The sequence below is a fragment of the Otolemur garnettii genome, unplaced genomic scaffold (assembly GCF_000181295.1).
Source record: "Otolemur garnettii isolate 467f Iridium unplaced genomic scaffold, OtoGar3 scaffold00001, whole genome shotgun sequence".
Classification (NCBI taxonomy): Eukaryota; Metazoa; Chordata; class Mammalia; order Primates; family Galagidae; genus Otolemur; species Otolemur garnettii.
Window position 1 is genome coordinate 67,956,816 of NW_003852396.1, and position 11,822 is coordinate 67,968,637.

The following is an 11,822-nucleotide window of genomic DNA, read 5'->3' on the forward strand; positions in this document are numbered from 1 at the left end:
AAGCCACCCAATGGATAGTAATTTGTAAGGACGGAAGTTAGAGACTAATCCATCTACCATAACTTGTAACAAATACCTTCACTATTAATATGCAAAAGAAAATACAGACTGAAAGTGTGCAATCCTGCCACCACATGTGGAAGAGCAGAGGATGAGCTCTACTCGGACTGCGTCCCTTCTGTCATCAAGTACGTAGGAGCAAATGTTATCACCAGTCATACAGTCCTGGTGCGAAACTTCATTTTCGTTAGTCCAAATGCCATCCAAATAACAACTCGAGGGGAAGCTGTTTTGTTTTCTTTACAGATACATTCTGAAGACATGGCTAGAGTAACCAGTAAAAAAATAAGTATTCCCTCCCTTTTAGCAACTAACAAAACATGCTTTCTATTTTCACACCAAAATACAAAGAAGAAATTAGATTAAAATGCATTTATTTTCTTGAATAATGATGAGTTGAATTTTTTAATTTAGCCCAATTCAAGTAAATTCCTACCTATTGCTTCTAATTATACCATTTTCCTCCTTTTTTTTTTAACGAAGACTTGAGATCAAGTAAGAAAGAGCACAACAAGTTGATTTTTTTTTAAGGAATCTGTTTTCTCAATTCAGAATGAGAAAAGGCTTTCAGCAGCAGGTCTGTAGATTTTTGAAAATCCTAATTAGACTGAATTAAATGACTAAAATGCTACTAATTACTTTTTAATTTCAAGAGAGATGTTTACAAAGCACAGTATAATGGGTAATACAGCACTTCAAATGATTACTAATGTTGCTATTTTGTCTGACTTAATCTCAATTAGTATAAATCACATTGTCATCATTGTTAATTGCCATTTCTTTTCAAGTAAAATGGTAATTTCTCTTTACAATCTTACAATTGCTGTTTGTTTTCTTCAAAAATATTCCATTTTCAAGGCCTAATAAAGAGAACATTTGTAGACCCCGTGTTTTCTACAGTTTGAGGCAAATGCATTTCTTGTTACCTTATTTGAAGGGCAGCAGTAATTTCTACTTACTTTTTAATAAAATGGAAACTTAACTTTTAACTATATCATTATGCTAAATAATAATTCATGAGTAGCTATGGTTCCATGGAAGAATCTCTTTTTATTCAAATGCCAAGTAGAGCTTTCATTAATATGATCGAAGAGGCATTGTTTGTATTTCACCCCTCTGGAGAAATTCAACACTAGAAAAAGGTAGAAACAAGCCAGCGATGGTGTCATGCACTTGTCATTCCAACTAAGTGTCAACCTGTCATCTCAGTTATATAGGAGGCTGAGGCAGGAGGATCGTTGGAACCCAGGAGTTAGAGGCTGCAGTGATCTATGATCATAGCATTACACTCTAGCCTAGGTGGAAGCATGAGATTCAATCTCACAATAACTAATAATATTTATTATTATTATTAGAGAGTTTGGGATTGTTCTTTTTTTCCCCTCCAACTTTTCCATTGAGCTGGTATTACAAAAGACTGATAGAAGCTACAAGATTTCTCATGGCTTGATCTCAGATTTTTCAGAATGTCCCTTTCTCCACATTCCATTGGTCAAGCAATTTTTAAGGCCAGTGTAGATTCAGAGGGAAGAATTATACTCTCTCTTAGTAGAAAAAGTAGCTTAGAACGTATACCCATTCTTAATCTACCATTATGCATATAGCTTAAGTGCAAGTTAACAAAATTATTTATAATGACAAGAGGTATTCATAAGAAATATTAACAACATTCTTTCTTAGTGTAGTTATCTGGTATTTTTGAATTTTTATTTTCATGTTTTAAATTTAGTATGATTTGCCTAATAAAATTATCCTTTGGGTCTGGTAAGTTATATATATATTTTTTGATGATATAAGCTTTTTAGAGTACTTGATTAAGATGTTTCTCACAAACTAAGGGAGAATAGGGGAACTTATTTACTAGGAAGTGAAAAATCCTTATTTTATAACATATGTGAAAAGCACCAAAAAGAATTTGGCATAGTAACTGAACTCCAGAGTTTACGTTTCCAGTTCTTTTAATCTATAGTATATTGTGGCAGTGGTACTCAAAGCTTTCAGAAAGAATACCAAATCCAGTAACACCTAAAGTGACAGATAACAATATACACTTACATAGCTCATCAAACATAAATCCTCTCTTGTAAATACACAGGTTAAGATTAAATATGATATAAACTACCTTTTTAGAAATAAGATAATTAGTACCAAAGCAGATTACAACACAAATGTTACTAATTGAAGAACCAATGGTTCATTCAAATAGCATTGTATGTTCAACAATATTTTAAAGACTTTTCTATATAACTTAAGATACAGCCTATTTTTTCTTTTATGAGAGAAATGTACGAACAGTACCCTTGATTATACCCCTGCCAATGGGGGCAGTTTCTTAGAGAAGGGGCGCATTCCTGGCACACTACCAGATGACCACAAGGAATAAATACAATGGAAACCTCTGTGTCCATACACACTTTACAAGTTCTTTCTTCTTGTGACCTCCTCAATTGTTCTTCCAGTGACAGACCTGAAACATCTTCTGTTGGAATATACTTCATATTCTTATCCACAAATAAGTCCTTATATGACGTAGAATTGATTTCTTTAGACAGTTTTTGAAGATGTTGGCTGCAGCATGTCCTTTCACTAAAATGATATCAATCAGTTCTTTTGCTTGTAAAGGTATCTGTGTTTTTTTGTTTAATAATATCATGTTCCTGTTTATTAATTACATTGGCCTTTGAAAGATTATGCAGGATAGGAAGCACACACGGCAACCGCTGAAAGAGAGACATTCCATTCTTCGGAATTAATGACAAGTCATCTGACGCCATTTCCTCAGCTTGTCTTTCCTTTTCCTCTTCTCTTTTTTCATCTTCAGCTTTCAGAAGAGCTGATACAATATCATGGACTGTTTTGTAGTTCTCTCCAGGAGTTAGGATTTTGCTCTGAACTGTCTGTCTTACCAGGCTTCTACTAAAGCCCATTTCCAAGGCAGATTTCACCACAGGTGTATTCATCATGACTGCATCTTCTGAAGCACTTTCTCCAGATCCAAAATGAACAATTGGTGGATCAGCATTTTCATCTCCAGGAGTATCTGAAGTTGACAATAGCTGTTCAAGAAGCCTTGAATCTCATCAATAAACCCTTGCCCTTTCATGAGTATCAAGAACTCACACCTTGGAAACCACTTGGCATGTTCTACCCACGGATCATCTCCAAATTCCCAACACCTCAAGCCACCATCACAACAAAAGCATTTGACATCATCATTGCGACCATGCTGCCGGAGCAGCCAGTGCAGAAGATGAGCAGCCGCCTGGAAACCTCCTCAAAGCCGGGGAGTCACCACGGCAGGAGAGGCGGTGGGCAGTGTCCCTGCTCCAGCGTTCCTGAAGCAAGTTATATTTAGTAGTTATATAATTCTATTGATTTTGGACTCTTCAATATCCATTTCTTCTTACTCTGTTGACAGCAAAGTGATTTTTCTGTAAGAATTTACACTTTCTCCCTTTGGATGCAGTCTTCTGGGACTGTCAGCCAAAGACTCCTTTGCTTTCTTTGGCCAATAAGTACACAGTTGGTCTAGGCAATGAAATGCTTTCACTTTATGGTTTAAATCTGGAGAAGAGTGACACAAAGATGAACACTATTTGGTATTCCTACTTCCTAATGCTGGTATCCTGAGAATACTGACACTTTAATCTTTTTCATAGGCATGGCTTGTATATTCTAAACTTTTCCCAACAATGGTCATTTAGAGTATTTGCCTTGATTCTGTGAGTGAATTTCGGTCCTCCAATGTTTACTGTTGTTACTTAAAATAGCCCCAGTTTCCTTTTCTTCAAAACAAAATACAAAACTAAAAATCCTTCATGGAAGTGTGCCATATACCTGTACATTGTACCCATTAGGTGGGGATGTACCAAGTCCCCTTCCCCCTCCAGGCTTCTTGAATTTAATGAGTTTTTCTCTCATATTGATCTGCAGTCACTAATCTACTAGTTTCAACTTAGTATCAAATACATGGGAAGCTTTATTTTCCATTCTTGAGATACTTTACTTAGGAGAATGTTCTCCAAACCCAACCAGGTAAATACAAAAGATGCAAACTCTCCATCTTTTTTTATGGCTGAATAGTATCCGGCAGTATACATCTACCACAGTTTATTAATCCACTCACGGGTTGATGGGCACTTGGTTTGTTTCCATGTCTTTGTGACTGAATTGACTGGCTGTAAACATTCTAGTGCAAATATTCTTAGAATAAAATAATATTTTTTTTTCTTCTGAGTAAATACTTAGTAATGGGATTGCAGGATCAATTGGGGGTGTACTTTTAGCTCTTTGAGGATTCTCCATACTTCTTTCCATAAAGGTCAGACATGACCACATCTCAGACTTGACCTTATTAAAACAAGCAACGAATCGAATCATTTGCACCCTCATGTCAATCTGAAATTTAAAAAATAATTTAAAACTAAAACTTAAAAGAAAAAAACTTAATGGATATGGAAATGAGTGGTGTCCCTCACAAACATTAGACTGTAAACTCAGTAAGAATAAGGATACAATGATCAGGAATATTTAGGTAATAATATTATAACTTCAAAATATATCAATCCAAAGCTGATAGAAGTTCGAAAAGAAAGTAATAAATATATAGTCACCATTGTAGATAAACACATCTCAATTTTCAGTTTGGAAAAGGGAAAGAATAAGCCAGTACGTAGATCATTTGAATTAATATCTAAGATTTCAAGTTCTCAGAGAATTTCACATGATTTTCTCCTTGCCTTCTCTAAACTAATTTTAGCAAAGTAGAATGCAATTAGTAGAAGAGTTGGAACTGCTAAGAACAAATCTCCAGTCTTGAAATTATGTTCTTTTTGCTATTGTCTGAATGTCTTTTCCAAAATTCATGTATTGAAAACTTAATCTCTAAGGCAATAGTGTTGAGGTGGGACCTAATGGGACTTGTTTAGATCATGAGGGCTTAGCCCTTATCAATGAATTAATGCACTCTAAGACAGGCTTCAGGGAGTGAGTTCGCTCTCTTGCCCTTCTGCCGTTTGCTGTGTGAGGATGCAATACAAAGGCCATCGTTGTATTCCAGCACATTAATCTTTGACTTTCCAGCCTCCAGTATGTGAGAGAATAAATTTATGTTCCTTACAAATGGCTCAGTCTGTGATGTTCTATTATAGCAGTGCAAAACAGACTAAGACACTTTTCACTCCGTTCCTAATGATATGGTTTATTTTTGGATGGCACCAGCAAGCTTACTAGTCTATGCTGATGGTCTGACATTTTGAAGAAGTAGAAACATTATCCTAAATGATGGTTAACTAGATGAGCTCACAGAGATAACAAATAAATAAGGGATAGAAGTTGTTTGGCCTAAAATCTGATCTATAGTGTGCTTTAAATAAATGAGAGCTATTACTGATATTGAATGACATGTGATACTTTCAATAATTCCTCAGTTGAAATGATTTCTAACTTGATTTTGTCATTATCTCATTTTCTGAAGCAGTTATTTGTATCATTCAAATAATTTGCTGGTCTCAAAATACATTCTTCTAGATAAGATTTCAACTTCATAACCTTTCTATTGGAAGTAAGAACTTGGCATCCCCATTCATTAAATAGTAAGTGAGATGGAGCTAGGGTCAGAACACATAGGGCAAACTTTCCACAGCAGGGCAGTAACTGTGTCTTTGAACTTTTCTTTTAAATGCTATGAGGCTCTTTTTCCCCTCCCATTTCTGCTAAACTGGAATGAAAGAAAAGAAAATTCATCCATATAGCATCTGAATTTTAGAAGAGGGGCTGAGTTTCCTTTGCAGACAGTGCTAGCGGGTACGTTGCAATGTCTTGTCTTTGATTCTTGAACCAGGTTGTTGTAGCAAGACGTAACTCCCATAAAACCAGTGATATTTACTCCTTAATGCAGTTCCTCTTTCCAAGGTGTGCATTCTCTGAAGACTGATCACAGTTTTGTTTTTTTTTTTCATTGTGTGAGCTTGTAAAATGCAAAATGATTAAAGGTGTTTCTACTTTTTTGAATCCCATCTCTGTCATTCCTTTAGTCAACAGCAGCAGAGTCCTGGCAGTTTCACAGACGCTTACATGAAAGGTCAAGTTTAGCCATCAGCACTGGAAAAAAAATCTTAAAGGGCAATGTTGCTGCATTGTAATGAGTTTAAGGAGCACCTTGGGGCTGACTGTAAGCTGAAGGACTTGTGATCATTGAGAAAGGTCCTCCTTTTGCTTCTCTTCCCCAGCAGGAGCCTCACTAAACAGATCTATTTCCATATCATTACAGAGCATAAAGAGGGAATTTCCTTTCAAGAGCCACAGCTTGGAGTCACTCCTTTAAAGTCTTTTTTGCCCATTTTCTTGGGCCCCATTGCCTATTTCTTTGACATTCTAGGACACTTCTCAATTTTGGCTTCCACTTTGATTCATGCTCACTGCTTGCTGGCTGCTAAGACATTTACCCTTCTTTTCTGACACTCAATTCTGCTCAACTTTATTGTATTGTGGGTACAGAATGATGGAAGGGAAATCGTGAAATGTGTGTCCTGTGTAGTTTGTATTATAACATCAGGCAGCAGCTTAATAGTTTTACTGAATGAGCTACTATTACCCAGATGGCTTCAGGTAAGCAAGGAATGAATATGATGCCCCAGAGTCTGGTTCGTTAGACTTACAAGGTTCCATCTCTCCTCTGGGAAGAAAGAAAACCTGTAAAGCCTGTGAACCTGCCTTATGTGTCTTGAGAGACTAGCCATCTACAGACGGCCGTTATCTGGGGTTGCCAGAAGCAAGCTTGGGCTATAGCATGACCACCACATGGTGTGAATTAGGTTGGAGCAAAGAATTCAAGTTCTTAGAAGAAAGTAAGATCAAGCCCCAAATCGGAGAAATAATTATGAAGACACAAACATGATATAAAACCAGAAGTTAGAAGGTAGGAAATCAATTTTGTGAAACAGTTATTAGGATAAAACAGAAGATTGGATGTTCTACTGGTTCAAATCTATGCAGCAATTGACTAAGATAGGCCATTAGGTAATTTCCTAAGGCAAGCCTCCATTTCATCATTCTTTAACTGAGTTCAATGTTACCTTTCTCTAATGCGACAGGAGTTAAATAAAATAATGGGCACTTATTTGTAAGGATATTGCTTAATATACCAAATAAATGAAGACCAACAAAATAAAAACAACCACAAGCTTTCTATTCAGAGTTTGCTATGTGAAGAGAGTCAGTCACCATTACTTGTGTTTGGCAAAGACATAAAGGCAGGCAGAGGAGTAGGGCAGTGCTGTGAAGGGAGAAAAGAAGATTTCATCTATGCTCTAATTGGAAGCTGTTGCCATGGTAAAGCTGTAGACAGGCTAACAAAAAGTAAGGCATTCTATGTGATTGGTTAGAAGTATGTCTTTGCCTTTCTCCAGGTGATCCTATGTTAAAAGTAGAGATAAAAGTTAGGGAACCTGTCAGTTATTAATCAAGTCCTGATCACTTTAGGCCAATTGTTACAGGAGCATTATCTGGTTTCTTGATTTTATTGCTCAGAGAGTTGTCTGATTTCCTACCCATCTAATTTATAGCAGGCCAGCTTTCTGGCCTGGTGCCTACCATAGTGGATTAATTCCCTTGGCTAGTTGCTGCAGATTGTACTATTTTTATACCTTGTCTGGCCATTGTTCATTTGTACATTTAATCTCTCAGACCTATATTTTTTCCTTTCTATTAAGTAAATGATTACCTGAAACTTCTCCCCACAGAATCTCACAATGAGATTTATTATCTCAAAGAGAAGATGGTCAATGGCTGAAACAATACAAAGAAATTCATCTTTTGTTTTTAAATTAATGTTTTTGCAAGTCCATAGAGAGATAATAGCCTCTAGAGTGCAAAGAGAAAAAATTTGTGCAAAGAGAAAAAACAGGTCTCTAGATTTCGAGACAATTTTTCATATGGGGGGGTGATCCCAAATTATTTAAATCAAGGAAATCCTCATCTTCAAGTATGATAAGTCCTTTTACGTATTTCTGCAGAGGGAGTCACATTTTAAAAGGAAAAGGGAGAAAGCTTTGTACCAAGATGGTTCAATGATGATTCAATGAGCTCTTCTAGTTTCTATGGGCATTCTGGGGTCATGAACATGTTTACTGAACTGAAATCATATGATAATTAATGGAAACCAGAGGAATCTTAGCTCCCAATATTGTTCCCAAAGATGCCCGAAATTCTATTATTAACACATTATCCTGTAATGAGATGTATTGCTTCTTTACTTCTTTTAAAAATGCCTGGTCTTAATTTTGTCCAGTCCTTTCTCTGTTTTTACATTTAAAAATGTTTATGCAGTGGGTAAGAAGTCAGCCATGATGGTAAGGAGACACAAAGCTAGGCCGTAAAGAATGCCAGTAAGGGTTTCTCAGCATCAGCACTGTTGACCTTTTAGACTGAATCATTTTTTGCTGTGGGGCTGTACAATTTTGAAGGTTTAGTAGCATCCTTGGCTTCTACTCACTGGATGACAGTAGCACCCTTCTCCACAGCTGTAATAACCAAAAATATCCACAGACATTGCCAAATTTCCCTAGGGTACAAAACTACCCCCTGTTGAGAACCACTTTGAAGCAAAAGATTTCTTTATCTACAGAATCATCTGAAGAACTTGTCTGAAAGTACTGACTCCAGAAACCTACTGTGGTCATTCTTAGTCAACAGAAACAGAAAGCTGTATGTTTTAAACTTTTCTCAGAGATATTGTGATCAGCCAGTTGGAAATTTGGAGATGGTTACTAACTATGGACAAGAAATGACTCACAGAGGCCTTAAAGCCATCCTCCAATATATAAAAGTTATCTGCAAAAGAATAAAAAATGTTTATCTGAGAGGCCATAAAGGGAGTTCTGACCAAATTACAAAAGATAGAAAAATAAAAAGAATTCTAACAGGACAGTATATTTCCTTTTTTTTTAGAGACACAGTCTCACATTATTGCCCTCAGTAGAGTGCTATGGCGTCACAGCTCACAGCAACTTCCAAATCCTGGGCTTAAGCATCACAGCTCACAGCAACTTCCAACTCCTGGGCTTAGGCAATTCTCTTGCCTCAGCCTTCCGAGTAGCTGGGACTACAGGCGCCTGCCACAACGCCCGGCTATTTTATGTTGTTGTTGCAGTTTGGCCAGGGCCGGTTTGAACCCGCCACCTTCGGTATATGGAGCCATCCCCCTACTCACTGAGCCACAGGCGCTGCCCAGAACAGTATATTTTCAAATAACGAAGGCATTTAAGGAAAACTTTAAGAATCACCTGTGAAGAAAGTTGTAAATCATACATCAAGGAAGATGGTGAACCTCTGACCTTAAGGTCATATTCTAGTTTTGAAGTAACCATTCTATATAAATTATCCCTTAGTGTGAAATAGAATGTGAGATCATTTTTAAACTAATATAAGTAAAGTTAAAATGAATTCATGTTACTTACATCTAATCTTAGGTAGCTAGCAGAAGCACCTGTGAAGCTTTTAGAACACACAAATAATTGGGCCTGTGGGAGGCAGAAAACTATCAGATTATTCTTTGCCGGACTCTCCTCAGCTCAATTTGCAGACATGACTGGTTTGTGTTTACAGAGGTGAGAATTAAACATAAAAAGATACTCACTTTGCTCCCAGAATTAAACATAAAAAGATACTCCATTTGCTCAAGGCCATATGGCATCTAACTGGTAAGATTAGAACCCAGTTCTCTCTGACTTCAAAGATCAGCACGGTTTGTTCTGGTTTCACAGCCACTCTCCAAGGAGAAGAGAGGATGGGCATATATGTTTCATGGCTTCTGTCTTTCAGACCTTTTGTCTGCCACCTTGGGAAACATTAAAGTGACCTTCACCTTTTTGACAGTTTAATCTTACGTTAACCAAAGGGCAGAACTAATATAAGGATAACCAGTAAATGCAGTTGCTACTGAAAAGGGAGAAAAAATACGTTAATTTTTTTCTTTTCTCTTTAATTTCCCAGGGAAGAATACATTTTGAGAAAAGAAGGCATATCTTCATGTAGTTGTGTGGCTTGGGTGATGAGGAATCTGTTCCCTGGCATGGTTCCTACAAATTCCTTCCTCAAGTTTCACAGATGTAGGTCAAACTTCCTGTCCTAAAATATAGTGCCAAAATATGAGTTTTAATCAGATTGAGGAATTAGTTAACATTTCTACATATGCTAAAATATGCTGATTTGTCCCTTAGTTCTGAAATGTATCTCATGATGGAGAAAGATCCGGTTTCTATTTGATAGGATTTATGTGGGGCTTAGCGGAGATGTGTGGGGAGAAAAGGGGGAAAATTGAGTCGATAAATTAACATCAACTTAGGAAATAAAAAAATAATAAAAAAAGCCAGAAATCAGAAATAGTAATCATCAGTAACACGCTGATTATTAAGTGCCATAAAATGTGTGAAGCACTTTGCTTGCATTGAGCACGCTCAATCATTTGAAAATCTCTGCAATGTCATCATTCTTATTTTATACCTAAAGAAACAAAGTCGAGGAAAGTTAGCTACTTGCCCAGTGTCACAAAGATTGTGTGCAAGGATGCAAACCAAGTCTTTCTGGCTTCATTTAGCCTGTGTACCCGCAAATACACACTTGACTCACAACCCACCCTCATTCTATTTGGCTCCCACACAAGTCTTTCTTCTTCAAGCGCCAGGAAATGATGGACTATGTGGAGGTGTCACTCAGGAATCCTGCAGTTTCATTCCATTCCCTTTCCACCTACTCTTTCAGATTTTGTTAGTGGAGTTCATCATTAAAAGCTAATTTGGATGCCCCAGTGACTTGTCGAACCTTCTAATGAACACAGTAAAAAGGGAGGAAGCCATTGACATTCCAGGATGCCCACAGTTCTCACATTCTGGTTGATTTGAGAGGATGAGTTCAGCTCCTTAGGAATCAGATTCAAAGGTCTTTAGCCTGAATACAGCTGAGCAAATGGGAAAACTCTCTGAGATACTGAGTTTCTTTCAGCAAAAGTAAGGCAGCTGAAAAGTAGGAAGGGCTCTAACTAGACCCAAAGGTATTTCAATTTTCTGCTTGAGCATTCAGGCACAGTCAATGTTTATGGGGAACTTTGGAGAGCCCCTGAAATTCTAAGAACCAGTACCTACAGGCAGGGCAGCCAACCGAGCATCCACAGGTGGAATTTCAAGACTGCTGGGAAAGCGGGCCTCCAGTGGCCTAAGTTTCCTATCACTAAGGTGAAACATTTACAAGTTATTGCTTTACTTTGAGGCTTATTTTCTCTTAAAATTCAAATTTCCCCTTTTAAAGCTGTTAGCAAGAACCATTCAAGCCCCCGAAGTTCATTTAAAGACCATCTTAACCATAATTCTTCCATGCTGACTGCAGACACCACGAAAAAGGTGACGGTGGCTCCCCTGGCTGTTGTCTTCACTGCCTAGAACTCTGGCACCTTTTGAGGACCACCTTGAATCCCACCACTCGCACTTCTGGTTCCATAGCTACCACACTACGCCTTTCTCTGCTTATCACCTCTAAGGCTGTCTTTTGACCTCACCCCAAACCCTCCCTCCCCTTGTTACTTAGGTAGACTGCCCTGGTTTAAATTTTTTCTTAATTTTGTTTTTTATTACTAGACTCTCACACTTGCCCACTTCTTGCCTCCTGATGCTAATTAGAAGATTATCATGAACCAGGAGGTGGAAATTCCACAAAGAATAGAAAATAGCCTAAAATCTAGAGGCTAAGGTGTCAGCGAAATTCTGGAA

General features: G+C 37.4%; 1 pseudogene; it reads right to left on the reverse strand.

Moving 5' to 3' along the window:
• Positions 1 to 2,332: 2,332 nt before the first annotated feature.
• Positions 2,333 to 11,553, reverse strand: LOC100961678 (annotated as a pseudogene).
• Positions 11,554 to 11,822: the final 269 nt, after the last annotated feature.